Source organism: Bufo bufo, chromosome 5 (assembly GCF_905171765.1).
Source record: "Bufo bufo chromosome 5, aBufBuf1.1, whole genome shotgun sequence".
In the NCBI taxonomy this organism is placed as follows: domain Eukaryota; kingdom Metazoa; phylum Chordata; class Amphibia; order Anura; family Bufonidae; genus Bufo; species Bufo bufo.
In genome coordinates, this window is record NC_053393.1 from 266386391 (window position 1) to 266414354 (window position 27964).

Consider the following 27964-nt stretch of genomic DNA (forward strand, 5'->3'; position numbering starts at 1 on the left):
AGCCCATAAGAAGGTATAATCATCAACTAACGCACCTGCGTTATTGATGCATTTTAGGGCTGAAACAATTACTCGATTGAATCGAGTAATTTGACACAAAAAAATCCTTGATGCCAATTTTTTGATGCAAAGTTTCATGTAACCACGGAGCGGGAGTAAAGCGCTTGCTATTACTTACCTCTCCGTGGTCACCCGACGGCCCCGCACCGCGCTGCACTTTCTTCCTGACACATCGTCAGGTCATAGTGCATAGGGGTTAAATGTGCGAATCATAGCCCCCTGTAAGAGATCAGGTGCTGCCCGACAGGAGGGGGCAGACCCCCCTCCCTCCCCTGTATTACATTCATTGGGGGCCAGTGCGGCCTCCCTCCCTTCCTCCCCAATATTATATTCATTGGTGGCCAGTGCGGCCTCCCCTCTCCCCCCCCATAATTAAAATCACCTTCCCCCATCTTTGGTGGCCAGTGCGGCCTCCCCTCCCCCTTCCCCAGTTAAAATCACCTTCCCCCATCATTGGTGGCAGCGGAGAGTTCCGATCGGACTCCCAGTTTAATCGCTGGGGCTCCGATCGGTTACCATGGCAGCCAAGACGCTACTGCAGTCCTGGCTGCCATGGTTACTTAGCAATAGAAGCATTATACTTACCTGCAATGTCTGTGACCGGCCGGGCGCTCCTCCTACTGGTAAGTGACAGGTCTGTGCGGCGCATTGCTTATAGCACAGACCTGTCACTTTTTTTTTTTTTTACTTTACAGGTATACTTCATGGATTCTGAGTACTTCATCAGGATATAGATGTATCCTATTCACATATAATGCCCCCCAGTAGTGTCCTTCTTACATATAGTGCCCCCACTTGTGGCCTCTTTACATTAAATTTTTTATTTGTCCTTGGGATGATTAATACTTAAAGCGAACCTTTCACCTGCATTTCACTTAATAAACTATCAAAAGTACCTTATAGATCATCCTCATTGTGTTATCATACAGTCTTTTTACATTGCTTTTACTTTTTGACCTCACAGTACATCTTAACGTTTTAGTATTTTATATTACTAACTGGTGGTCACTCAGGACCTATTTATGTTTTAGGATCATGTACTGTTTGTTAAATTAAAACTTCACTTTTATCTCTTATTTATAATATATATATATATATATATATATATATATGATATTTATTCACTTATAACAGTATCAGTAAATCATAGACGTTAAAACTATCAGTGATGCGGTCTTACTCAATTTTTTCTACCTATATACTCAGTGTATCACCGTTATAGCTGGCTTGTGTCATTGGACTGATCAGCAGAGGGAAAAGTTGGTGGAGAGGAGGGGAATGGGTCAGGGGTAGTGAGGATATGTGGGGTAATATAGGGGTAGGTTAGAGGTGATGTTACTACTTAGTAGCTTTATTAAGCGCTCCTATATATTCTGGAGCGTTGGTCTATTATGTAATAGATAAACTTCACTTCTGTTTGTAGTTATCGCAGCCTCTGCTGCTCCTATTTCGCCGCCTCCTATTCAACTGCTATTCATTGTTGTCCTCCTCTCTCTCAGCTGATATGTCTCTTGTCCTATATTGTTTTTATTTCTATTGCCTGCTGTATCGCTCTGTAGATATGCCCGTATATTTGAGCATGCTGCCGCTATTTCACTGCCTAAAATCTGAACACTCCTACACTCTGCATCCCGACATGTTTCGCTGTGTAACCAGCGTCTTCAGGGGATAAAGCATGTGTTTTGATTTTGATTACAGAGGATTTAAAGCGAACCTTTCACCTGCATTTCACTTAATAAACTATCAAAAGTACCTTATAGATCATTGTGTTATCATACAGTCTTGTCCCGCTTTTCTGCCATGTATATGCATGAAAAAATCGCCTTATAAAGTACTCTTCTCCAGCTCCACAAGTCACGTTAGAAGTCAAGGGGGTAGCCCTTCCCTCACTCCAGGCTGTAACTCCCCTGCCCTAACCTCGCCTCTATGCAGTCTAATTGACACCTGGCTCAGTCGCCGGGACCGCGCTTGTACAGGCGGTGCATGCGCCGTCGGACTCAAGCGCGATCCTGTAACTGAAACGCGCATGCGCCGTCCCCGATGCCTGCCTGTCTTCTCTTCCTCACGCGCGCCCCGATCTTCACGCTCCATGCGTCCACGTGATTCAGTTACAGGATCGCGCTTGAGTCCGACGGCGCATGTGCCGCCTGTACAAGCGCGGTCCCGGCGACTGAGCCGGGTGTCAATTAGACTGCATAGATGTGGGGTTAGGGCAGGGGAGTTACAGCCTGGAGTGAGGGAAGGGCTACCCCCTTGACTTCTAACGTGACTTGTGGAGCTGGAGAAGAGTACTTTATAAGGCGATTTTTTCATGCATATACATGGCAGAAAAGCGGGACAAGACTGTATGATAACACAATGAGGATGATCTATAAGGTACTTTTGATAGTTTATTAAGTGAAAATCAGGTGAAAGGTTCGCTTTAAATCCTCTGTAATCAAAATCCTTTGATCACCAAAAAATCCCACTAGGGACCCTCTTACTTTAAAAAAATTAAAACATAACTTTTATTTTTGATTTCTAAGATACATGCTTATAGAGAGAAATATATTAAAACTGTCCGCTGACTTTTTGTCTAGAAATAATACGTCCTTTATGGGTCTTTGTGACCGTGTGGTGCCAGGGAGTCAAATAGGTCTGGGATAAGCAATTCAGTGTCTCTAGATGCTTTTAGCGATGTATTGTAGATATTTAGTAAATAATAAGGTTTAACAAACACAGCATCATTAACTGTTCTCTCTCTGCACTAGATCAGCCACTAGGTATAGCTCATCCACTACTTTGTTATTATGTTGCGCTGTTGTTCCTACACTGTTTCAGTGACCTGATACTTCTATGCTCTTATATTGATGAGAACGTTGCTGTAACGGTCGCGTACACACACACACAGGGGGGAGGGAAGTGACCACTGCGCTCCACCCTTACCCCTGGCCCTGCCTACTTGCCTCGCGGGTCCTAATGACAGGGGACAACTGGACGGCAATCCCTAACTTGGAGTAAGTGCAGGGATGACAGACAGACAAACAACAGGACGTGAACGGACCGAGTCAATACCAGGAAAGCTGCAAAGTACAAATGGAGCAAGCAGAGAATTGTCAGGAGAAGCCGGGGTCATAAATACCAGGAGAGCAGAGAAGTACAAGAGGAGTCCTAAGAGAGTAGTCAGGTGGGAGCCGAGGTCACAATACCAGGACGGATGCGCAGTACAGGAGGATCAGGCAAAAGGATGGTCAAGGAACAGGATCAGGTAAGTATTCAGCAGTCCAACAAATAGCCAGGAACCTAGAAATTAACAGGCAACCTGTAGCCAGCAGGCTGCCTGTATTTATAGTGGGGAGTGAGGGTCATGTGACGTGGCCAGCGTCACATGACCGACAGACCAACCAGTCGAGCACCGAGTGATCAGCTCGGCGCTCAAGGCAGACTTAGGAGCAAGGAGCCACCCAGCTAGTAAAGCCGCCCTGGGAATGAGGTCAAACACAGAACCTCATTCCAAAAGCTAAGCAACAGTTCTGCGGGCAATGGGGGACCGAGTGCACCTTCAGAACCCCGTGACAGTACCCCCCCTTTTACGAGGGGCCACCGGACCCAAGACTTCAGGCGATGGCTTTTCAGGGTGTTCTAAATGAAATTTATGAACAAGTCTAGGAGCATGAACCTCCCTGGCAGGTACCCAAGATCTCTCTTCAGGTCCATACCCCTTCCAGTGAATCAGGTACTGCAAGGAATTACGCACCTTCCTGACATCCACTATTTTAGACACCACATACTCGACAGCATCATTAACAAGAACTGGCGGAGGCGAGGCTTTTGATGGTACTACCGGTTCAAAATATTTTTTAAGCAGAGATTTATGGAACACATTATGAATGTGGAATGACTCAGGCAGCTCCAACCTAAAAGATACCGGGTTAATCACTTCCGTGATCTTATATGGTCCAATAAAACGAGGAGCAAATTTTTTAGAAGTTACCTTGAGAGATAGATTCTTGGAGGACAACCATACTTTATCCCCAACCTAAAAGTTTACCCCCCTTGAACGTCTCCTATCGGCCTTGAGTTTTTTAAAAACATTGAGCCTTTTCTAGGTTCGATTGAACCCGGGCCCAAACTGTGCACAGTTCGGAGGAGAGTTTATCAGCTTCAGGGTTAGAGGAGGAGACGGACGACCCAGAATGAAAACGGGGATGAAAACCATGGTTACAAAAGAAAGGGGAGACCCCAGCAGAAGAATTGACACGGTTATTCAGAGCAAATTCAGCCAACGGAAGGAATTTGACCCATAATTGCTGGTCATCAGCAACATACAACCTCAGGAATTGTTCCACAGACTGATTAAGGCGTTCAGTCTGCCCATTACTCTCAGGATGGTAGGCGGAAGAAAAAGACAACAAAATTTTACATCTTTGACAGAAGGCCCTCCAGAATTTGGACACAAACTGCACACCCCTGTCCGAAACAATATTTTCTGGGATACCATGCAATCGAACAATTTCTTTCACAAAAATAGACGCCAGGGTTTTGGCATTCGGGAGTTTAGACAGGGGAATGAAATGGACCATCTTGCTAAACCTATCCACCACTACCCACACTACAGTCTTACCCTCCGCCAGCGGTAGGTCAGTTATAAAGTCCATCGAGATATGGGACCAGGGTCTACTGGGAATGGGTAGGGGTCGTAGGATACCAGCAGGGCGAATCCTAGGTGTCTTGGACCTGGCACAAACCTCACAGGCTGACACATAGGACTTGACATCCCTAGTTAGAGTGGGCCACCAATAAGATCTAGAAACCAGATCCTTAGTGCCCTCAACACCCGGATGTCCACAAAAGGCAGAATCGTGACACTCACCCAACAGCTGGAGACGAAATTGTACGGGAACAAACAACTTATCTGTTGGGGTGGATACCGGTGCCAGATGTTGTTCCGACCTAATGCGAGCCGAGATATCCTGGGTAAGAGCTGCTAAGAAGATTTTTGCTGGTAGGATGGATTCAGGTGGTACCTCAGTAGGTTGAAAAGCCTGGAAGCTCCGAGATAATGCGTCCGCCTTCACATTTTTACTTCCCGGCCTGAACGTGATGGAAAAATCAAAACGAGTAAAAAACAAAGCCCATCTGGCTTGACGGGGATTCAACCTCTTAGCAGACTTGAGAAACATAAGGTTTTTATGGTCAGTGACAACAGTTACACAATGCCTTGCCCCCTCCAGAAAATGCCTCCACTCCTCAAATGCCCATTTAATGGCCAGCAGCTCCCTATTCCCTATGTCGTAGTTTCTCTCCGTGGGAGAGAATTTCCTGGAGAAGAAGGCACATGGTCTCAGATTAGTGAGGCTGGCAGGACCTTGTGAAAGGACTGCTCCTGCGCCGTCCTCGGACGCATCCACCTCCACAATAAAAGGTCTCTCCTGATCAGGCTGGATCAGAATAGGAGCGCTACTGAATGCCTTTTTTAATTTTTCAAATGAAGAAATGGCCTCAGTAGACCAATTCTCCAAATCCGCCCCTTTCTTAGTAAGGTCGGTCAACGGTTTAGCAATTACGGAAAAATTCATAATAAATTTACGATAGTAATTGGCGAAACCTTAGAACCGTTGTAAGGCCTTTAAGGATGAAGGTCTTACCCATTCCTTAATTGCTAGTACCTTACCAGGATCCATCTTGAAGGCGTGAGGAGTCAGAACATGCCCTAGAAACAGAATCTCCTGCACACCAAAGACACATTTCTCTTGTTTAACGGATAGCTGATTCTCCCTCAACACCTCCAATACTTGTCTAACATGAGACACATGGGATTCGAAGTCAGGAGAGAATATCAAAATGTCGTCAAGATAGACAATAACAAATTTACCTAAGAACTCCCTAAGAATGTCATTCATGAAGTTCTGGAACACAGCTGGGGCATTGCTGAGTCCAAAAGGCATCACCTGATATTCAAAGTGTCCTACCGGAGTATTGAACGCCGTCTTCCAGTCGTCTCCCTCCTTGATTCGGATTAGATTGTATGCCCCTTTCAGGTCAATTTTGGAAAACCAGGTTGCCCCCAGGACCTGGTTAAATAAATCCGGAATCAATGGGAGGGAGTATCTATTCTGGACAGTGATTTTATTTAATCTCCGGTAATCGATACATGGCCTAAGACCACCATCTTTTTTCTTAACGAAGAAAAACCCCGCCCCCATAGGAGAGACAGAAGGTCTAATATGCCCTTTAGCAAGGCTCTCCTTAATATAATCTTCCATGGCCTTGCGTTCGGGCATAGAAAGATTATAAATTCGTCCTTTAGGAAACTTGGCTCCCTCTACTAGCTCTATGGTACAATCATAAGGTCTATGGGGGGGTAGAACCTCTGGGGTTGGTGATGAGAATACATCAGAATATTCTCTAACAACAGAGGGTAAAGTATCAGACTTTACTGAGACCCCAGCCTGTACCACGGACAGGCACGAGTCACACTTAGGCCCCCATCTCACCAACTCCCCATTGGACCAATCTATAGTGGGGTTATGTAGTCGGAGCCAAGGCAACCCTAGTACCACCTCAGCAGGTAGGTTCTCCAGGACTAGAAGCGAACATCTCTCTGAGTGGCACACACCCACGGTTAGAGAAATCTCCGAGGTACATAAGCTCACCGTACCACCAATAAGAGGAGTAGCATCAATAGCCATGACATGGATAGGAGTTGGTAAGGCAAACATAGGAATACCCAATCTAACAGCATACTCAGAGTCAATAAAGCTAGCCGCTGAGCCAGAATCAATAAAGGCCTTACCCGGCCATTTATCTACTCCCAGAGAAATCGTAATGGGTACCGAAAGCTTACATTTAGAAAATTCAGGGTGTACCTGGTCTTTAGGTTGCCTTGCCTTAGGAGACTTGACAGAGAGGACCTTCTTAGGACACTGGTTGATCCAATGGTCAGAATCTCCACAGTAAAAGCATTCTCCACGTCTGCGGCGAAGATTCCCTCGGGTCATGCCAACCTGCATGGGTTCCTCGGTGGAGACCTCAGCATTGTCTCTGGGATAGGCCTCTGGCTGGACCACCATCTGGGAAGAGAACTGTTGTTCCTGTCGTCTCTCTCTAACCCGTCGGTCAAGTCGGACAACAAGGGTCATCATCTCCTCTAAGGTCTCTGGAAGTTGATAACTGACCAGAAGATCCTTTAATTTACCAGACAGACCTGACCTGAACTGACTCTTCAGGGCTGGTTCGTTCCATCCTGAGGGGACACACCACCTTCTGAATTGGGTGCAATAATCCTCCGCTGGTAAATTGCCCTGAACCAGTGCCTTTAGAGCCGTCTCGGCTACTAGAGCCCTGTCTGGTTCATCATAGAGGGTACCTAGGGCCTGAAAGAACCCCTCCACAGAATATAAACAACTGGCGCCAGCAGGTAAAGAGAACGCCCAGTCCTGGGGATCACCCTGTAATCGGGAAATGATAATGCCCACGCGTTGACTCTCGGGGCCAGAGGACACTGGGCGCAAACGGAAGTAAAGTTTGCAACTCTCCTTAAAAGAGAGAAACTTCTTCCGGTCTCCAGAAAAGGTTTCTGGGAGCTTAATCTGGGGCTCAAAATGCGGACTGGAGGCCTGAGGAGTGGAAGAGCCTTGCCCTAACTCAAAAGAGCTGAGTTTTTCCGCTAACTCCTGCACCATCTGCGTCAGATTAGAGACATAGTCAGTCAGGGTCACCAGAGGATTCATAATACAGTGGTTATTGGGCCTGTTAATCTGTAACGGTCACGTACACACACACACACAGGGGGGAGGGAAGTGACCACTGCGCTCCACCCTTACCCCTGGCCCTGCCTACTTGCCTCGCGAGTCCTAATGACAGGGGACAACTGGACGGCAATCCCTAACTTGGAGTAAGTGCAGGGATGACAGACAGACAAACAACAGGACGTGAACGGACCGAGTCAATACCAGGAAAGCTGCAAAGTACAAATGGAGCAAGCAGAGAATTGTCAGGAGAAGCCGGGGTCATAAATACCAGGAGAGCAGAGAAGTACAAGAGGAGTCCTAAGAGAGTAGTCAGGTGGGAGCCGAGGTCACAATACCAGGACGGATGCGCAGTACAGGAGGATCAGGCAAAAGGATGGTCAAGGAACAGGATCAGGTAAGTATTCAGCAGTCCAACAAATAGCCAGGAACCTAGACATTAACAGGCAACCTGTAGCCAGCAGGCTGCCTGTATTTATAGTGGGGAGTGAGGGTCATGTGACGTGGCCAGCGTCACATGACCGACAGACCAACCAGTCGAGCACCGAGTGATCAGCTCGGCGCTCAAGGCAGACTTAGGAGCAAGGAGCCACCCAGCTAGTAAAGCCGCCCTGGGAATGAGGTCAAACACAGAACCTCATTCCAAAAGCTAAGCAACAGTTCTGCGGGCAATGGGGGACCGAGTGCACCTTCGGAACCCCGTGACAGTTGCTTGTACCACTTACAGCACACACTTAGGCCTCTTTCACACGGGTGTTGCGGGAAAATGTGCGGGTGCGTTGCGGTAACACCCGTGATTTTTCCGCGCGAGTGCAAAACATTGTAATGCGTTTTGCACTCGCGTGAGAAAAATCACGCATGTTTGGTACCCAAACCCGAACTTCTTCACAGAAGTTCGGGCTTGGGATCGGTGTTCTGTAGATCAGGGCTTGACAAATTTCCTTGGAATCTAGGAGCCAGCTAAAAAAGTTAGGAGCCAGGCGGAGCCGCGTCATAAAGCCCCCAGTAGGTGCCCCCCAACTTCTCCATAGAGCCCCCCCAATAATGCTGTATACCATGTTACATATACCGCCGCTCCGTCCCCGAACCCTATTGACTATAATGGGGACGGGGGTGGAGCTCCGGCGCAGCATGGCAGTTCACGGTGAGAGGCCGCCGGACTAAAAAGTTGGACATGCAGTACTTTTACCATGCACTGCCGTGCTGCGCCAGAGCTCTGCCCCCATTATAGTCAATGGGGACAGAGCTGCGGTCCGGCGAAACAGCGGAAGGACGGATCCGACAGGGTGAACCGCCTGCCAGATCCATCCTGCCGCAAGTGTGAAAGTAGCCTAAGGGCTCTTTCACACTTGCGTTGTCCGGATCCGGCGTGTACTCCATTTGCCGGAATTACACGCCGGATCCGGAAAAACGCAAGTGAACTGAAAGCATTTGAAGACGGATCCGTCTTCAAAATGCGTTCAGTGTTACTATGGCACCCAGGATGCTATTAAAGTCCTGGTTGCCATAGTAGGAGCGGGGAGCAGTATACTTACAGTCCGTGCGGCTCCCGGGGCGCTCCAGAATGACGTCAGAGCGCCCCATGCGCATGGATGATGTGTCCATGCGATCACGTCATCCATGAGCGTGGGGCGCCCTGACGTCACTCTGGAGCGCCCGGGGAGCCGCACGGACGGTAAGTATACTGCTCCCCACTACACTTTACCATGGCTGCCAGGACTGGGAGCCATGGTAACCATTCAGAAAAAGCTAAACGTCGGATCCGGCAATGCGCCGAAACGACGTTTAGCTTAAGGCCGGATCCGGATTAATGCCTTTCAATGGGCATTAATTCCGGATTTTTGGCCGGAGCAAAAAGCGCAGCATGCTGCGGTATTTTCTCCGGCCAAAAAACGTGACGGTCCGGAACTGAAGACATCCTGATGCATCCTGAACGGATTTCTCTCCATTCAGAATGCATGGGGATAATCCTGATCAGGATTCTTCCGGCATAGGAGCCCCGACGACGGAACTCTATGCCGGAAGAAAAGAACGCAAGTGTGAAAGGGCCCTTAGTTCTATAGCTACTGAATGAGACAGAAGAAGGGATGCCTTTAACATATAGATCTCCTTGAGAAGCCAATTTGATCCTAAAGGGTTAATTCACACTGTAATCTAAACTGTCCTGTCACTTCTCTTATCTCTCTGCTTTTATCCCTTAACCTTATCACTGCTGCAAAAGCATCAGCCGACAGCTTCAGTGTAACCTGTTCTAGAGTCTGACTGACTGTTCTTTTAACTCAAAGAATCGAATGAGTCACTAACTGTAGGATCTTTAGATTCTTTTAACCTGAGACTCATTCGATTCTTTCTTACTGAGGGCTCTTTCACACCTGCGTTCTTGTCTTCCGGCATAGAGTTCCGTCGTCGGGGCTCTATGCCGGAAGAATCCTGATCAGGATTATCCTAATGCATTCTGAATGGAGAGTAATCCGTTCAGGATGCATCAGGATGTCTTCAGTTCCGGTACGGAACGTTTGTTGGCCGGAGAAAATACCGCAGCATGCTGCGCTTTTTGCTCCGGCCAAAAATCCGGAACACTTGCCGCAAGGCCGGATCCGGAATTAATGCCCATTGGAAGGCATTGATCCGGATCCGGCCTTAAGCTAAACGTCGTTTCGGCGCATTGCCGGAGCCGACATTTAGCTTTTTCAGAGTGGTTACCATGGCTGCCGGGACGCTAAAGTCCTGACAGCCATGGTAAGTGTAGTGGGGAGCGGGGGAGCAGTGTACTTACCGTCCGTGCGGCTCCCCGGGCGCTCCAGAGTGACGTCAGGGCGCCCCAAGCGCATGGATCACGTGATCCATGTAATCACGTCATCCATGCGCATGGGGCGCTCTGACGTCATTCTGGAGCGCCCCGGGAGCCGCACGGACTGTAAGTATACCGCTCCCCCGCTCCCCGCTCCTACTATGGCAACCAGGACCTTAATAGCGTCCTGGGTGCCATAGTAACACTGAAAGCATTTGGAAGACGGTTCCGTCTTCAAATGCTTTCAGTACACTTGCGTTTTTCCGGATCCGGCAGGCACCTCCGGCAACGGAAGTGCATGCCGGATCCCAACAACGCAAGTGTGAAAGAGGCCTTAGACTCCCTCCTGTACTTGTGTCAGTGACTCGGACTCAGAACTGCTAGTGCTTGCCTTGCCTCAGCTCTGATTGGTTGGTGGGCGGGGAGGGGAGGGGCTGGCAGAAGCAGCTTCCACTCTAGGATCAGATTACACTCCTCCCGAGCCCCTCCCCTCCCTGCTGCCAGCGTCTCTGCTATTGTGTGCTGTGACTGAGCTGTTTCAAACGGTGCTGCCTCCGGACAGAACGGCAGCTCCGCACCCATCGCCCGGGCACCTTTGAAAACGGGCTGACAAATACCCAAGCGCCAGGACTAAATTCTGGCGCCTGGGATTTGTCGAGCCCTGCTGTAGATTGTATTATTTTCCCTTATAACATGGTGAATACAGAATGCTTAGTAAAACTGCGCTGGAGGGGTTAAAAAAAAATAAAAAAAAATTAAACTCCCCTTAGTCCACTTAATCGCGATGCCGGCATCTCCTTCTGTCCCCTTTGCTGAACAGGACCTGTGGTGAGCGTCTATTACAGGTCAAGGACCTTTGATGACGTCACTCCGGTCATCACATGATCCATCACCATGTTAAAAGATCATGTGATGAACGGAGTGACGTCATCAAAGGTCCTTGACCTGTAAAGAATGCTCACCACAGGTCCTGTTCAACAAAGGAGACAGAAGGAGATGCCGGGCTACGCGATCAAGTGGACTAAGGTGAGTTAAATGTTTATTTTTTTAACCCCTCCAGCGCTGTTTTACTATGCATTCTGTATTCAGAATGCTATTATTTTCCCTTATAACCATGTTATAAGGGAAAATAATAATGATCGGGTCTCCATCCCGATCATCTCCTAGCAACCGTGCGTGAAAATCGCACCGCATCCGCACTTGATTGCGGATGCTTGCGATTTTCACGCAACCCCATTAACTTCTATGGGGCCTTCGTTGTGTGAAAAACGCAGAATATAGAGCATGCTGCGATTTTCACGCAACGGACAAGTGATGCGTGAAAATCACCGCTCATCTGAACAGCCCCATAGAAATGAATGGGTCAGGATTCAGTGCGGATGCAATGCGTTCACCTCACGCATCGCATCCGCGTGGAATACTCGCCCGTGTGAAAGGGGCCTAATAGCACATGTACTTTCTTGCTGTGCAGTGAGAAAGTTAGGAGCAGTAGAAGATACGTACAGGTAATGACTTTCCCTGCCTAACGCTTCTCTGCTCTTCTAATAACCAGAACACTATCTGTCTTACTAATAACACCATTTTATATATGCTGATTGGCTGCTCTGCAAGGGATTGCAAGCTGCTCGAGAGACAATCACTTTCCCTACCTAGAGAGTTCTTTCCCTGTATTCCATTCATACAGGAGGTATTATGCAGGCTATCCCTGCCTCACCAGAACTGTCCCTCTTCCTAGCATCCACACCTAGTCTTTTACATATTTGTCAGCTAGCCTAAAATAACAAGCATTCACCCTCCCAACATGTTTCACTGCTGCAATGTAGCTTTGCCAGGGTAAGAGGGTTTACTAACGCGAGGGACGCCAAACACCCTCTTTTATTAACTCTGTAAATATTCTCCATCTGTCTAATGCCCAATGTGTGTCCGTAAGCTGTGAGTGACAGTTGCTGTTACCAATGAACACTTGTGATGTAAGATGAGTCAGGAGATTAGATTGATGGACATATATTAATGGCCAATGATACCTCTTTGTTTAAGATCACTCTAATGACTTCTCCTGGCCGCAACTTGTTTCTGCATGACTGGACAGACAGAACACATCTATTTAGTAATAATGCCTCCCTGTATGCCCCTACCCTCAGCTCCCTTAGCTTAAACCCCCTTAATGACCAGACCACTTTTTACACTTCTGCACTACACTATTTTCACGGTTTATTGCTCGGTCATACAACTTACCACCCAAATGAATTTTACCTCCTTTTCTTCCCACTAATAGAGCTTTCATTTGGTGGTATTTCATTGCTGCTGACATTTCTCGTTTTTCTGATATTAATCAAAATAGTCTGCAATTTTCTAAAAAAAAGTGTATTTTTAACTTTTTCTGGTAAAATTGTTCAAATATAATTACATTTCTATACAAGTTTGTGTCAGAATTTATTGTGCTACATGTCTTTGATTAAAAAAAAAATCCAATAAGTGTATATTTATTGGTTTGCGCAAAAGTTATAGCGTTTACAAACTATGGTGCAAAAATGTGAATTTCCGCATTTTGAAGCAGCTCTGACTTTCTGAGCACCTGTCATGTTTCTTGAGGTGCTAGAATGCCAGGATAGTATAAATACCCCCCAAATGACCCCATTTTAGAAAGAAGACACCCCAAAGTATTCGCAGAGGGGCATGGTGAGTTCATGTATGATTTAATTTTTTTCCACAAGTTAGCGGAAAATGACACTTTCTGAGGAAAACAAATAATAATAAAGTTTCCATTTCTGCTAACTTCTGGCAAAAAAAATAAAAATCTCCCACGGACTCACTATGCCCCTCAGTGAATACCTTGGGGTGTCAACTTTCCGAAATGGGGTCATTTGTGGGGTGTGTTTACTGTTCTGGCATTTTGGGCGGGGCAAAATTGTGAGAAACCCTGTAAAGCCTAAAGGTACTCGTTGGACTTTCGGCCCCTTTGCGCATCTTGGCTGCAAAAAAGTGTCACACATGTGGTATCGCCGTACTCAGGAGAAGTAGGGCAATGTGTTTTGGGGTGTATTTTTACATATACCCATGCTGGGTGAGATAAATATCTTTTCCCATTTTTTTATACAAAGTTGTCATTTTACAGAGATATTTCTCTCACCCAGCATGGGTATATGTAAAAAGAAATCCCAAAACACATTGCCCTACTTCTCCTGAGTACGGCGATACCACATGTGTGACACTTTTTTGCAGCCAAGATGCGCAAAGGGGCCCAAATTCTAATGAGTACCTTTAGGATTTCACAGGACATTTTTACGCATTTGGATTCCGTGAGGGGTATGGTGAGTTCATGTAAGATTTTCTTTTTTGTCACAAGTTAGTGGAATATGAGACTTTGTAAGAAAAAACAAAAAAAATCAATTTCCGCTAACTTGTGCCAAAAATAAATAAATCTTCTATGAACTCGCCATGCCCCTCAAAAGTGATCTTTATAGCGCCCCAGCGATTTGACTGTGTTTTTGCAGTGATCAGAAGAAAAAAAAATTCTGTCACTGCGGTGGGGCGGACTGAACGCAAATGTGCGCACAAGATCAGGCCTGATCGGGCGAACACTGCGTCTTTTGTAGAGCCTATAGAACATGTCCTATTCTTGTCCGCAATTGCGGACAAGAAACGTTATTTTCTATATAGTTCTGGCAATGTGCGGATCCGCAAAATGCGGAAAGCACATTGCCGGTGTCCGTGTTTTGCGGATCCGCAAAACACATACGGAAGTCTGAATGGAGCCTTATGGGGGGGTGATCAATGACAGGGGGGTGATCAGGGAGTCTATATGGGGTGATCAGGGGTTAATAAGTGACAGGGGGGGGTGTAGTGTAGTGTGGTGATTGGTGCTACTTACAGAGCTGCCTGTGTCCTCTGGTGGTCGATCCAAGCAAAAGGGACCACCAGAGGACCAGGTAGCAGGTATATTAGGCGCCGATGGATCCAGGAGGAATAACCCGGCCGCCTGCAGGACGCATCCCTGCGTTAGGCGGTCGCGAGGTGGTTAATAATCATCCCTATTTAGGCCCCAGTCACACTCAGTAGTAATTTCCATGTTGGCCCCAGTAGATCTAATTAATACTCCCCTGTAGTGTCCTATTTACATATAATGCTCCCCCAGTAGTGTCCTTCTTACATATAGTGCCCCCCAGTTGTGGCCTCTTTACAGCTAATGTCCTCTGTATATATACCGCTCCCCTTCAGTGTCCCCAGTATTGTGCACAAATGGAAAAAAACAATCGTTATATCCCAGTCCAGAGCTGCCACCTGCTGGCCTGAACTGGGGTATACTAATAATGAGCCTGTAAGCCTAGTACAAGGCTCGGCTCATTATTAGAACAGGGCACCTGACCTAGAAGCGCGCATTAACGGGTGTTGGCCCTCTCTGACGCTGTGGTCACATTTGACCATGGCAACTGATGGGTTAAATGTCCGTGGTCGGCATTACCGCTGATCGCTGACCTTAGCTGCAGTTGCCCGTTGTATGAAACCTGGCGGCTACGGTGCTCGCTCTGCTCCGGAGCAGGCGCCATCTTTAAAGGCCACACTGTCAGGAACAGGTTAAATGCGTAGGGAGGGGAGGGTAAAAGAGAGTAATCAAGTATTCTATGGGCTGTTGTAAATATTCATATAGACGGGAAGTATTGAAATTTTGGCAGACAAATTACTTTAACGGTAGCATTCACTGTGTGGTAAAAATGACATGCAGGTCAGTATGATTACAGTGATGAATTGTTTTTTTATGATGTTTTGAAAAATGAAAAACCTTTTAAAATTTTTTTTTTTTTTTTTCAAAGTTGCTTTGTCTTGCTAAATTCGGACACCTATAACTTTTTCGATTAAAATAGATGTGTGAAGGTTCTTTTTTGCAGGGTGAGCTGTAGTTTTTATAGGTATTTTGAGGAATATGCAATTATTTGAAATATTTATTCTATTTTTTGAGGGAGGTGAGAAGATTGAGAAGAACACTTTATTTTAGTAGTTTGATTGCAACAATAACAATAATTTTCAATATGGTAAGTGGGGTGAATAGAATTTTTTTGGTTTTTTCTTTTTGCATTTTTAATAAAATTTATAGTTTCCCTAGGGGACTTTAACATGTGATCACTCAGTTGATCACTCAGTTGCTGTCACGGGGTAGTGTCACGGGTATAAAGATAGAGCGGAGGTGCACCCCCTGAGCTGCCACCTGGTCCCTTGTCCCTGCCTACTTGCACCACCCGCTCTAGGTGACGGGGCGCAACTGGGCGACAGTCCCTGACCTGTGTAAGTGCAAGCAGAGAGATAGAGACAGCAGGGAAGCGGACAGCCAATGAGAGGTAGCACTCGAGCGGACAGAGAGGTGGAACAAGCAAGATACCACCAAAAATGAAAGGGCGAGGCGGGTCAACTAGCCGGGGTCAGTCCAGGAGGTCACGTCAGTACTAGGGAGGAGACAGAGACAGATCCGAGAGCGTGCTGAGGTTAAAATCCGGGACGTCATGTCAGTACAAGGGAAGAGGCAAAGACAAAATCCAAAAGCTAGCCGAGGTCAAAATCCGAGAGGTAGCGTCAAGGTTCAGGGAGCAGGCAGAAGAGGTGTCAGGAAGCAGATCAAGGGTCAATTCCAGAGACAATAATAATACACAGCCTAAGGGACAAAAATCACTGGCAACCTGTGGATGACACTGATGGGGGCTCTGTGGATGACACTGATGGGGGGCTCTGTGGATGACACTGATGGGGGGCACTGTGGATGACACTGATGGGGGGCTCTGTGGATGACACTGATGGGGGCTCTGTGGATGACACTGATGGGGGCTCTGTGGATGACACTGATGGGGGCTCTGTGGATGACATTGATGGGGGCTCTGTGGGTGACACTGATGGGGCTCCATGGATGACACTTATGTCATCCACAGATCCCCATAAGTGTCATCTACAGATCCCCCATCAGATGCATCAGTGTGGAGGGAGGAGGCGGAGACACTCATGGTGGGGCCCGGTGCAGTGACTCTACTCTAATACACCTCACCCCCAGAAGAAGGTATCCGCCGAAACGCGCGTCGGGGTTACGTGGCTCTCCTGAGGTGTATATCTCCATATCATGGATATGTAGATATGCTATATTGTTGTAGACTTTGAGGGATGTGTTCATTGGCTCTAGGTGCTCAGCTATACCCACTTGGGTTATCCACAGGTGGATGTTCACTGTGCACCTGAGCCAGATTTGTATGTATATGGAGGTTTAAGCTGTCACCACAGCTATAATTGTGGTATTTGACCATTGATATGGTGACTTCTTATGCACTTGCATTTTAACTTTTTGCTGGCTGTTTTTTGGTCCCAAATTTTGGAACCATTACACATCCACATGTCGCGGTGTAATCTGCAACCACTTATTGATATGGTGTTTTGCCATTTAGCACTTGCACTTTAGCATTTTCAAATTTTTTTTTGCCCCTATACTAATAACTGTGGTTGCAGTTATACATACAGAAATCAGTGAGGTACTGTACTCCTTTTTTCTACCTCCTTTTTTATATTGCATACTCCACCCGAGATGCCGGTCTGCGCCGTCTTAATGCTATACTTTTGGTACTACAGTAAGTACCGAACAGAGCGTATACATTTAGATATAGATCAGATTGAATGTATTTTACAGTTGTGGGGCCCGGTGTATTAGAGTCAATGCACCGGGCCCCGCCATGAGTGTCCCCGCCTCCTCCCTCCACACTGATACTTCGCTGGCCGTGCTGTGCAGCATAGCGGCCAGCGAAGTATCCGCTTTATAAGACTCACAGCCATTTCCCCCCCACTTTTGGGGGGAAAAAAGTGCGTCTTATAAAGTAAAAAATACGGTATATGTTTCCTAATCTGTTATTTGAGTTCATTAAGGCTCTTGGCACCTTTTAAGTGCATATTTTATTATTTCTTTATACTTATTCTGGTCAAAAAAAATAAAAGTAAACGGTCACTGATGGCTTGGTCTGTAGTCTTTATCTCTGCACTCCCAAGAGCTTATAAACACTAAATTTGTCTATATGTTTTTCCTTTTATTTACAGAAAATTTGGAGAAATTCTAAATTTGAATTTCTCTGCTTTTAAGACAGGTAATAATTATTTTGTGAGGTAGCACTAACATTTACCATATGTCTACTTTATGTTGGTATCATTTTGTAAATATCATTTTCTTTTAGGACATTAGAAGGCTTAGAATTTTAGAAGCAATTTTTAAAATTTTTAGAAAAATTTCCAAAACCATTTTTTTAAGGACCAATTCAGTTATGAAGTCACTTTAGGTGTTCCAGGAATTAAACGAAAATGGAGGTAAAAGTGTTCCAGGAATTAAACCAAAATGGAGGTAAAAGTTTCAAAATTACATTTTTTAGCATAGTTTCTATTTTAATAAATTTTTCAAGCCTACATTTATTAGAGTTTGCAGTTTAGAGATGCACCCCATATGTGGTTGTAAACTGCTGTATGGGCACAATGCAGGGTTCAGAAGAGAGAGAGCACCATGTGGATTTGAAGCCTAGTGTTACGCTGAGCGCTCCGGGTCTCCAGCGTCTCGGCATGTGCGTCCACGCTCTCTAGGGCCAGTGATTGGTGCCTGGTCCAGAGGGGTTATTAAGGGTTAAGGTTGTGAGAGGCAGTGCTGACTTAATTAGGCTGCACCTGTGCACTGCCCATTTATACCTTCTCCTCCCACAGCTTTCTGCCGGATCTTCTTGCCTTGTGCCTCAGAGAAAGCGTTCCCTACGATGTTAGTTTGCCTTACCTGTTGCCATACCCGTTGCTACCGTCCACTCGCCTTTGAACCTTTGCCGCCTGCCCTGACCGCTGCTACGTCCGACTACGCTCTTACCTTCTCCCTGTGTACCACGCCTTATCAGCTGCCAGAGAGGTCGAGTTGTTACTAGGGGACACAACCTGGTAGTTACCGCCGCGGCAAATCCACCCCGCCTTGCGGCGGGCTCTGGTGAAGACCAGTAACTGCTTAGAACCGGTCCTCTAGTACTACCCGCGCCATCGCCTCTCTGGTCCAGAGGATTCACTACCTGTCCTGCCGGTTCGTGACAGTAAGATCCGGCCATGAATCCCGCTGATGTTCCCCTGCCGAGCCTGGAGGACCTCACCACCATTGTGGCCCAGCAGGGTCAACAGCTGGCCCAGTTGACCGCTATGTTGCAGCAGCTCCTGCCTTCTCTGCAACAGCCAGCTCCTCTGTCTGCTCCTGCTGCATCACCTCCGCCTGCAGTTACCACCGGTTCCAGAATCCGTTTGTCCTTACCAGACAAATATGACGGAGATCCTAAGCAGTGCCGTGGGTTCTTGTCGCAGTGCTCTCTCCACCTCGAGCTTCTGTCCGACCAGTTTCCTTCTGAGCGAGCCAAGGTAGCCTTTATACTCAGTTTACTGTCCGGGAAGGCCCTGGCCTCTCTGCGGAGGTAACCCGGGCAGGCTCCTCAAAAACATTCCGGAACTCTAGGCAGAAGCTCTGGACGGAAGCGGTGGCAGGACCGCGCAGATCCTGCCACCGCTTCCGTCCAGAGCTTCTGCCTAGAGTTCCGGAATGTTTTTGAGGAGCCTGCCCGGGTTACCTCCGCAGAGACTGCCTTACTAAATTTGACCCAAGGAGGTTCTTCCATGGGTGACTATGCCATTCAGTTCCGCACCCTGGCCTCTGAGCTGAACTGGAACAATGAAGCCCTTTGCGCCACCTTCAAGAAAGGACTTAACAGTGAAGTAAAGGACGTTCTGGCTGCACGTGAGCTTCCTTCCACTCTTAGTGACCTCATCTTGCTGGCCAATAGGATAGACAAACGTTTCGCCGAAAGACAAGAGGAACTCCTCCTTGAAAAGGAAAAAGCTCGTCCTAGACGCTTTCCTAGTCTGGCTCCCGTTTTTCCGCATCCACCTCAACCCGCTACTGGGTTTTCCGCCATGGAAGCCATGCAGGTGGATCGGTCACGCTTGACTCCGCAAGAACGAAGCCGCCGCAGAAACGAGAACCTGTGTCTGTACTGTGCCAGTACCGAGCACTTCCTTAGAGATTGTCCTCTCCGTCCACCGGGTTCGGGAAACGCTCGCACCTAGTAAGCGTGGGAGAGGCGTTGCTAGGTGTGGATTCTTCCTCTCCACGTCTCATCATACCCGTGCAGTTGATCATCTCTTCCAAGTCCTCTTTCTCCGCAGCCGCCTTCTTGGATTCCGGTTCAGCTGGCAACTTCATTCACGCCTCCTTGGTTGACAAGTACCGTATTCCAGTAATCCGTCTACCCAAGCCGTTTTTCATCTCTACTGTTAACGGTGAGAGACTCTCAGCCACCGTGCAGTTCCGTACCCAGCCTCTGCAGATGGACAGCGGAATATTTCATACCAAGACTTTAGAGTTCTTTGTCCTTCCCTTCTGTTCCTCCGAACTCCTCCTGGGTCTGCCGTGGCTTCAACGTCATAGCCCTGTCCTGAATTGGTCCACCGGTGAGATCCTGCGTTGGGGCTCCTCCTGTTCGGACCGCTGTCTCAAGCCTGCTCTGGTCAAACAGAACCCGCAAGTTTCTCCGCCTTCTGGGCTGCCCAAGCCATACCATTCCTTCACGGATGTCTTCTGCAAGAAACAAGCTGAGGTTCTTCCTCCTCACCGATCCTATGATTGCACGATCGACCTGATACTCGGTGCTACTCCACCTCAGGGCAGAATTTATCCTCTCTCACCTCCTGAGACTCTTGCCATGTCCGACTATATACGTGAGAACCTACAGAGAGGAATCATAAGAAAATCTTCTTCTCCTGCTGGGGCCGGTTTTTTCTTCGTGACTAAAAAAGACGGCTCCCTCCGCCCCTGCATTGACTACAGAGGTCTTAATAAAATTACCATCAAGAACCGTTACCCTCTGCCTACATCTCTGAGCTATTTGATCGTCTCCGAGGGGCTAAGATCTTCACTAAATTGGACCTTCGAGGGGCCTATAATCTGATCCGTATCCGTGAGGGAGACGAATGGAAGACCGCCTTTAACACAAGGGACGGCCATTTCGAGTATTTGGTGATGCCCTTCGGCCTCTGCAACGCACCTGCTGTCTTTCAGGAATTCGTCAATGATATTTTCAGGGACTTACTTTACACCTGCGTGGTCGTATACCTGGATGATATCCTCATCTTTTCCTCCAATTTGGATCAACATCGGGTCCATGTGCAACAAGTTCTTACTCGTCTTAGGAGAAATCGCCTGTACGCTAAACTTGAAAAATGTCTTTTTGAACGGACCTCCCTGCCTTTCCTGGGATACATTATCTCAGCCCAAGGACTTCAAATGGACCCAGCCAAACTCTCGGCGGTTCTGGATTGGCCACGTCCCTCTGGTCTCCGAGCCATACAAAGATTTCTGGGCTTTGCGAATTACTACAGGCAATTCATCCCTCACTATTCCACTCTGATAGCTCCTATCGTGGCCCTCACTAGAAAAGGAACTAACCCCAAATCCTGGCCTTCCCAAGCCGAGGAAGCCTTCCAGTCCCTGAAATCCGCCTTTGCCTCTGCACCCGTTCTCTCTAGACCAGATTCCACCAAGCCCTTCTCTCTTGAAGTGGATGCCTCTTCGGTGGGAGCCGGAGCTGTCCTCACCCAGAAGTCTTCCCGGGGCAAGACTTCAACTTGTGGCTTCTTTTCTAAAACATTCTCTTCCGCAGAGAGAAATTACTCCATTGGGGACAGGCAACTGCTGGCTATTAAATTGGCACTGGAGGAATGGAAACATTTACTCGAGGGCGCCACACATCCTGTGTACATCTTCACGGACCACAAGAATCTGGCTTATCTCCAGTCTGCTCAGAGATTAAATCCCCGTCAGGCTCGTTGGTCTCTGTTCTTCGCCCGCTTTAACTTTGAGATCCATTTCCGTCCGACTTGTAAGAACATTAGGGCAGATGCTCTGTCTCGCTCCTCTGATGTGGTGGGCGACGAGTTAACACCTCAATATATTATCCCTCCAGAACGCCTTATTACAGTCGCTCCCGTGGACCTGCGCCTTCTTCCTCCTGGCAAATCCTACGTACCTCCACGTCAGCGGCTGCGAATTCTCAAGTGGGGCCACGCCTCCCCTTTTGCCGGTCATCCAGGGGTGTTAAAGTCTCTCCAACTAATCTCCCAAAGGTATTGGTGGTCTTCTCTGGAGAAAGATGTCTCGGACTTCGTCCAGGCCTGTAAGATTTGCGCCCGGGATAAATCGCCTCGCCAGAAACCAGCGGGTCTCCTCTTGCCTCTACCTGTTCCTGAAGTTCCCTGGTCTCACATCGCCATGGACTTTATTACAGATCTTCCCTCCTCCCATGGCAAGTCCGTTATTTGGGTCATGGTGGATCGCTTCTCCAAGATGGCTCACTTTGTACCCCTGCCCGGTCTACCCTCTGCACCCATGTTAGCCAACAATTTTTCCAACACATCTTCCGTCTCCATGGCCTTCCCAAACATATTGTCTCGGATCGTGGGGTACAATTCGTCTCCAAATTCTGGAGGGCTCTATGTGCTCCGCTCGGGATCAAATTGGACTTTTCTTTTTCGTACCATCCTCAGTCTAACGGCCAAGTAGAACGGGTGAACCAGATTTTGGGTGACTATCTGCGTCACTTTGTATCCTCACGCCATGACGACTGGGCTGATCTACTTCCCTGGGCGGAGTTCTCCTACAACTATAAACAATCCTCTGCCTCTAACAAGTCTCCTTTCCTTGTAGTTTTTGGCCGTCATCCTCTTCCACCTCTGCCGCAGTCTCCCACTCCTTCTTCTGTACCTGCCGTTGACAGTCTTGTACAGGATTTTTCCTCCATCTGGCGAGAAACCCACGCTGCTCTCCTCAGGGCTTCCGCCCGTATGAAGGTTCAAGATCTCCCGTGGAAAAAGATTTTTTTTGGTCGACTGGGAGAGTCTCATCCGCAAGTTCTTCGGTACCAAAAAGGGAGGGAGACCAAAGGGGGGGGGGGGGGGTACTGTTACGCTGAGCGCTCCGGGTCCCCTGCTGGCCTCGGAGCTCTCACAGCGTATGCCCCCAGGCAGCACTCCAGCGTCTCGGCGTGTGCGTCCTCGCTCTCTAGGGCGCGCGCGCGCCGGGACTCTTAGATTCAAAGGACCAGTGCACCAGTGATTGGTGCCTGGTCGAGAGGGGTTATTAAGGGTTAAGGTTGTGAGAGGCAGTGCTGACTTAATTAGGCTGCACCTGTGCACTGCCCATTTATACCTTCTCCTCCCACAGCTTTCTGCCGGATCTTTGTGCCTTGTGCCTCAGAGAAAGCGTTCCCTACGATGTTAGTTTGCCTTACCTGTTGCCGTACCCGTTGCTACCGTCCAATCGCCTTTGAACCTTTGCCGTCTGCCCTGACCGCTGCTACATCCGACTACGCTCTTACCTTCTCCCTGTGTACCACGCCTTATCAGCTGCCAGAGAGGTCGAGTTGTTACTAGGGGACACAACCTGGTCTTCACCTGCGGCGGGCTCTGGTGAAGACCAGTAACTGCTTAGAACCGGTCCTCTAGTACTACCCGCGCCATCGCCTCTCTGGTCCAGAGGATTCACTACCTGTCCTGCCGGTTCGTGACACCTAGTTTGGTGATTTATACAGTACTGGCTGGCAACTGCAGGGTCTCTGAAGTTAAATTAAAATAAGAAAAGATGTGACCCCATTTTAGAAACCTATTTTTCTTCCCTCCACCTAAAATTAAAGGGTTTTTGCGAGGTTTAAATACTGATGATATATTCCCCTCAGAAGTGAATGGGGCTGAGCTGCGATACCAAGCACAGCTGTACTACAATGTATGGCACTGTTCTTGGTGAGCACAGAGTAGGCTGCGGCATTCATAGGAGCGCTGATGCCTTATCAAACTACTGATCGTGGGGGTTCTAGTTGTCGAACCCCCACTAATCGGATACTGGTCACCTATAGAGAGGATAGGTTATCAGTATTTAAATCTCGGAAAGCCCTTTTAATTTACAGAAGATTGTGCTAAGTGAAAATTGCAATTTTTACACATTTATATTATTTCAGTGCCCAATATGTTGTGCCCAGCATATGCCAGTGGGAAAAGTAAGCCTCTTATTACTATTGTGCTCTGTCGCCTGGTTTTATAAACACCCTGCAGGTAACCTTAAAGGGGTTGTCTGAGTTATTTTTTTATTCTTTCTATGTTTCTAACTAGGCAAATGTAACAGCTTTCCAATTAACTCACTTTATCTCCAGTGGCTGGTTTCTCAGATTTCACTGAGGGTCACATGACCTGTGATGTCAGCTTCTCTCCCTGCTCTGATAATGTTTGTGCACAAGCCTGAGAGATCTGTACAGGAGACACTGTGCTGGCCACGCCCCCCTGCACTGCCAGCTGCTGCTTATTGCCCTCTCCCAGGATTCTTAACCCAGTAGCTGCAGGCAGTGAGGAGACAAATGCTGGGCACAGGAGCTGAAAGAGAAGTTCTGCAGAGCATTGCAGGTAGGGGGGAGATCCTGTGTGCATTAGCAGTGTCATTGTACAGCTAGGACTTGTAATTCTATACATACAACATGCTGCTGAGTCTCCCAGCAGGCAGACATGTCACTCAGGGCAGCACTTGTATTCACTCCCTTAGCAGTGTCATTATACAGCTGGGACTTGTAGTTCTACATATGCAACATGCTGCTGAGTCTCCCAGCAGGCAGACATGTCAGTCAGGGCAGTACTTGTATTCACTCCCTTAGAAGTGCAGGGGGAGGGGCTGATATTGTTTTTATTGCAGGTAAACAAAGGGCCAGAAGAGAACCAAGGAAATTAGGAAATAGATATTTTTTTTTTGCGTAAATCTTGTTTAGCTTAGTTATATATCGCTGACCATCAGATTTACAGTGCTATTTTTTTTTTCCCATAACTCGGACAACCCCTTTAATCATTTGCCTGGATGTACAACAGTGCCCAGGAGTAAAAGAGCACCATGCTAATTTGAGGCCCAATGTGGTTATTTATGAATCTTGTTGTGACAACTGTGGAGGCTCTGGGATAAAATAATAAAAGTTACCCCACTTTGGAAACTATACTCCTCAAGGTATTTAATAAGGAGTGTAGTGAGCATTTTGGCACAGCAGATGGTGCAAAGTAAAACATTTCAATATGAAATATGCCTTTTCAGTGCCCAACATGTTCTGCCTGTTGTGTTCCAGTGAAAAGTCAGCCCTCTTATTATTATGATGCTGTATTTCCTGGTTATATGTGGCCCTATTCTAAACATGAGAGGGCTCAGGAGTAAAAGAGCACCATGTTCATTTTGAGGACCAATCTGGTCATTTACAGTCGTGGCCAAAAGTTTTGAGAATTACATAAATATTTGGAAATTGGAAAAGTTGCTTAAGTTTTTATAATAGCAATTTGCATATACTCCAGAATGTTATGAAGAGTGATCAGATGAATTGCATAGTCCTTCTTTGCCATGAAAATTAACTTAATCCCCCAAAAAACTTTCCACTGCATTTTATTGCTGTCATTAAAGGACCTGCTGAGATCATTTCAGTAATAGTCTTGTTAACTCAGATGAGAATGTTGACGAGCACAAGGCTGGAGATCATTATGTCAGGCTGATTTGGTTAAAATGGCAGACTTGACATGTTAAAAGGAGGGTGATGCTTGAAATCATTGTTCTTCAATTGTTAACCATGGTGACCTGCAAAGAAACGCGTGCAGCCATCATTGCATAGAAATGGCTTCACCGGTAAGGATATTGTGGCTACTAAGATTGCACCTCAATCAACAATTTATAGGATCATCAAGAACTTCAAGGAAAGAGGTTCAATTCTTGTTAAGAAGACTTCAGGGCGTCCAAGAAAGTCCAGCAAGCGCCAGGATCGTCTCCTAAAGAGGATTCAGCTGCGGGATCGGAGTGCCACCAGTGCAGAGCTTGCTCAGGAATGGCAGCAGGCAGGTGTGAGCGCATCTGCACGCACAGTGAGGCAAAGACTTTTGGAAGATGGCCTGGTATCAAGAAGGGCAGCAAAGAAGCCACTTCTCTCCAAAAAAAATCACCAGGGACAGATTGATCTTCTGCAGAAAGTTTGGTGAATGGACTGCTGATGACTGGGGCAAAGTCATATTCTCCGATGAAGCCTCTTTCCGATTGTTTGGGGCATCTGGAAAAAGGCTTGTCCGGAGAAGAAAAGGTGAGCGCTACCATCAGTCCTGTGTCATGCCAACAGTAAAGCATCCTGAGACCATTCATGTGTGGGGTTGCTTCTCATCCAAGGGAGTGAGCTCACTCACAATTTTGCCCAAAAACACAGCCATGAATAAAGAATGGTACCAAAACACCCTCCAACAGCAACTTCTTCCAACAATCCAACAACAGTTTGGTGAAGAACAATGCATTTTCCAGCACGATGGAGCACCGTGCCATAAGGCAAAAGTGATAACTAAGTGGCTCGGGGACCAAAACGTTGACATTTTGGGTCCATGGCCTGGAAACTTCCCAGATCTTAATCCCATTGAGAACTTGTGGTCAATCCTCAAGAGGCGGGTGGACAAACAAAAACCCACTAATTCTGACAAACTCCAAGAAGTGATTATGAAAGAATGGGTTGCTATCAGTCAGGAATTGGCCCAGAAGTTGATTGAGAGCACGCCCAGTCGAATTGCAGAGGTCCTGAAAAAGAAGGGCCAACACTGCAAAGACTGACACTTTGCATAAATGTCATGTAATTGTCGATAAAAGCCTTTGAAACGTATGAAGTGTGTTTAATTATATTTCACTACATCACAGAAACAACTGAAACAAAGATCTAAAAGAAGTTTAGCAGCAAACTTTGTGAAAACAAATATTTGTGTCATTCTCAAAACTTTTGGCCACGACTGTACACAGCTTGTGCTGAAAACTGTAGAGGCTTTGGGGTAGCATAATGAATGGAACCTCCGAGAAGTGGCCCCATTTTGGAAAATCTGCTCCATAGGAACATAGTATTCATACAATCTATGAAAGTAAAAATCTAATAATTGCTTGATATAATTCCCTATGGGAACTAATAAAAAGAGTTAAAAAAAAAAAGTTTGGGGAAATATGAAAATTCTAATCACTCCCCTATCCTCAAAATAGATAATAAAAAAATTAAACATCATATGCATTGCCGTGTGAGAAAATGCCTGTACTATTAAAATATAAAAATATTTATCCCATACAGCAAATAGCGAAATGGAAAAAAAGTGAAAATGACTGATGCACCATTTTTTTGGTCTCTTTCCCCTCCCACAAAATATTGAATAAAAAGTCCTACACAACCCAAAATGTTATTGAAAGTACAGATCGCCCCGTAAAAAAATTTGCTTCGTACACATAAAACTAAAAAAGCTATGGGGCTCAGAATATGGCGATGCAAATAAAAAAAAAAGTAGTTCTTTCCAAAGTTTTTATTTTTTAAGTATTAAAATGCAAGAAAAACATGCCTCATGGCTTTAAGGTCTAAATGGCTGCTTCAGGGCCTCGATGGCTGCCTTATGGCTTAAGGGCCTGGTTTCCTGTCCCTTGGTTTAGGGCCTGGTTAGCTAAATCATGGCTTCAGGGACTGATGATTGAATTCAGCCTTTCTGGCTGAATGCCTTTGTATCTATGCCTGCTTGGCAGAAAGCCTTTGTGTCTATGCCTGCTTGGCTGAATGCCTGTGTGTTTATGCCTGCTTGGCTGAATGCCTGTGCGTTTATGCCTGCTTGGCTGAATGCCTTTGCATCTATGCCTGCTTTGCTGAACGCTTTTGCGTCTATGCCTGCTTGGCTGACCGCTTTTGCGTCTATGCCTGCTTGGCTGACCGCCTTTGCGTCTATGCCTGCTTGGCTGACCGCCTTTGCGTCTATGCCTGCTTGGCTGACCGCCTTTGCGTCTATGCCTGCTTGGCTGACCGTCTTTGCGTCTATGCCTGCTTGGCTGACCGCCTTTGCGTCTATGCCTGCTTGGCTGACCGCCTTTGCGTCTATGCCTGCTTGGCTGACCGCCTTTGCGTCTATGCCTGCTTGGCTGACCGCCTTTGCGTCTATGCCTGCTTGGCTGACCGCCTTTGCCTGTCTGCAAAGGTCGCAATAACTCCTCTATAAGCAGCATAGACGCCTGTTAAAGCAATTCTACTCCCTGGAAAAAGTCTAAGGCGTACCGATACGCCTTAGACTTTTCCTTGCCATTCATCAGCGCTGTGAACGGCAAAGGCAGCGCAGCGATGCTGCTGTTGCCTGAAACAACCAATAACAAGGCTCCTTACAGTGAGGAGCTTTGTTATTGGTCCGTTTGAGTGGGCTGCTGGAGCTTATGGCACACACACCACTCTGAAGTGAGGAAGGAGGCACGCGACCCTCACTGGCGGGGTAAGGGGCCTTGCTGTGAAATATAGTGGGGGTCCTGGAG

At 47.2% G+C, this 27964-nt stretch overlaps 1 protein-coding gene across 6 annotated transcripts in view; it reads left to right on the plus strand.

Annotated features, from left to right (window-relative positions):
* Nucleotides 1–27964, plus strand: part of BAG1 (BAG cochaperone 1) — a 308130-nt gene that overhangs the window by 16981 nt on the left and 263185 nt on the right. The window contains exon 2 of one of the 6 annotated variants that reach the window (XM_040433110.1): nt 24508–24640. The exons of the other annotated variants lie outside the window; for them this stretch is intronic. The gene's annotated coding sequence lies outside the window, so the exon portion shown is untranslated. The remainder of the gene's footprint in view (nt 1–24507; nt 24641–27964) is intronic. 6 annotated transcript variants of the gene reach the window in all.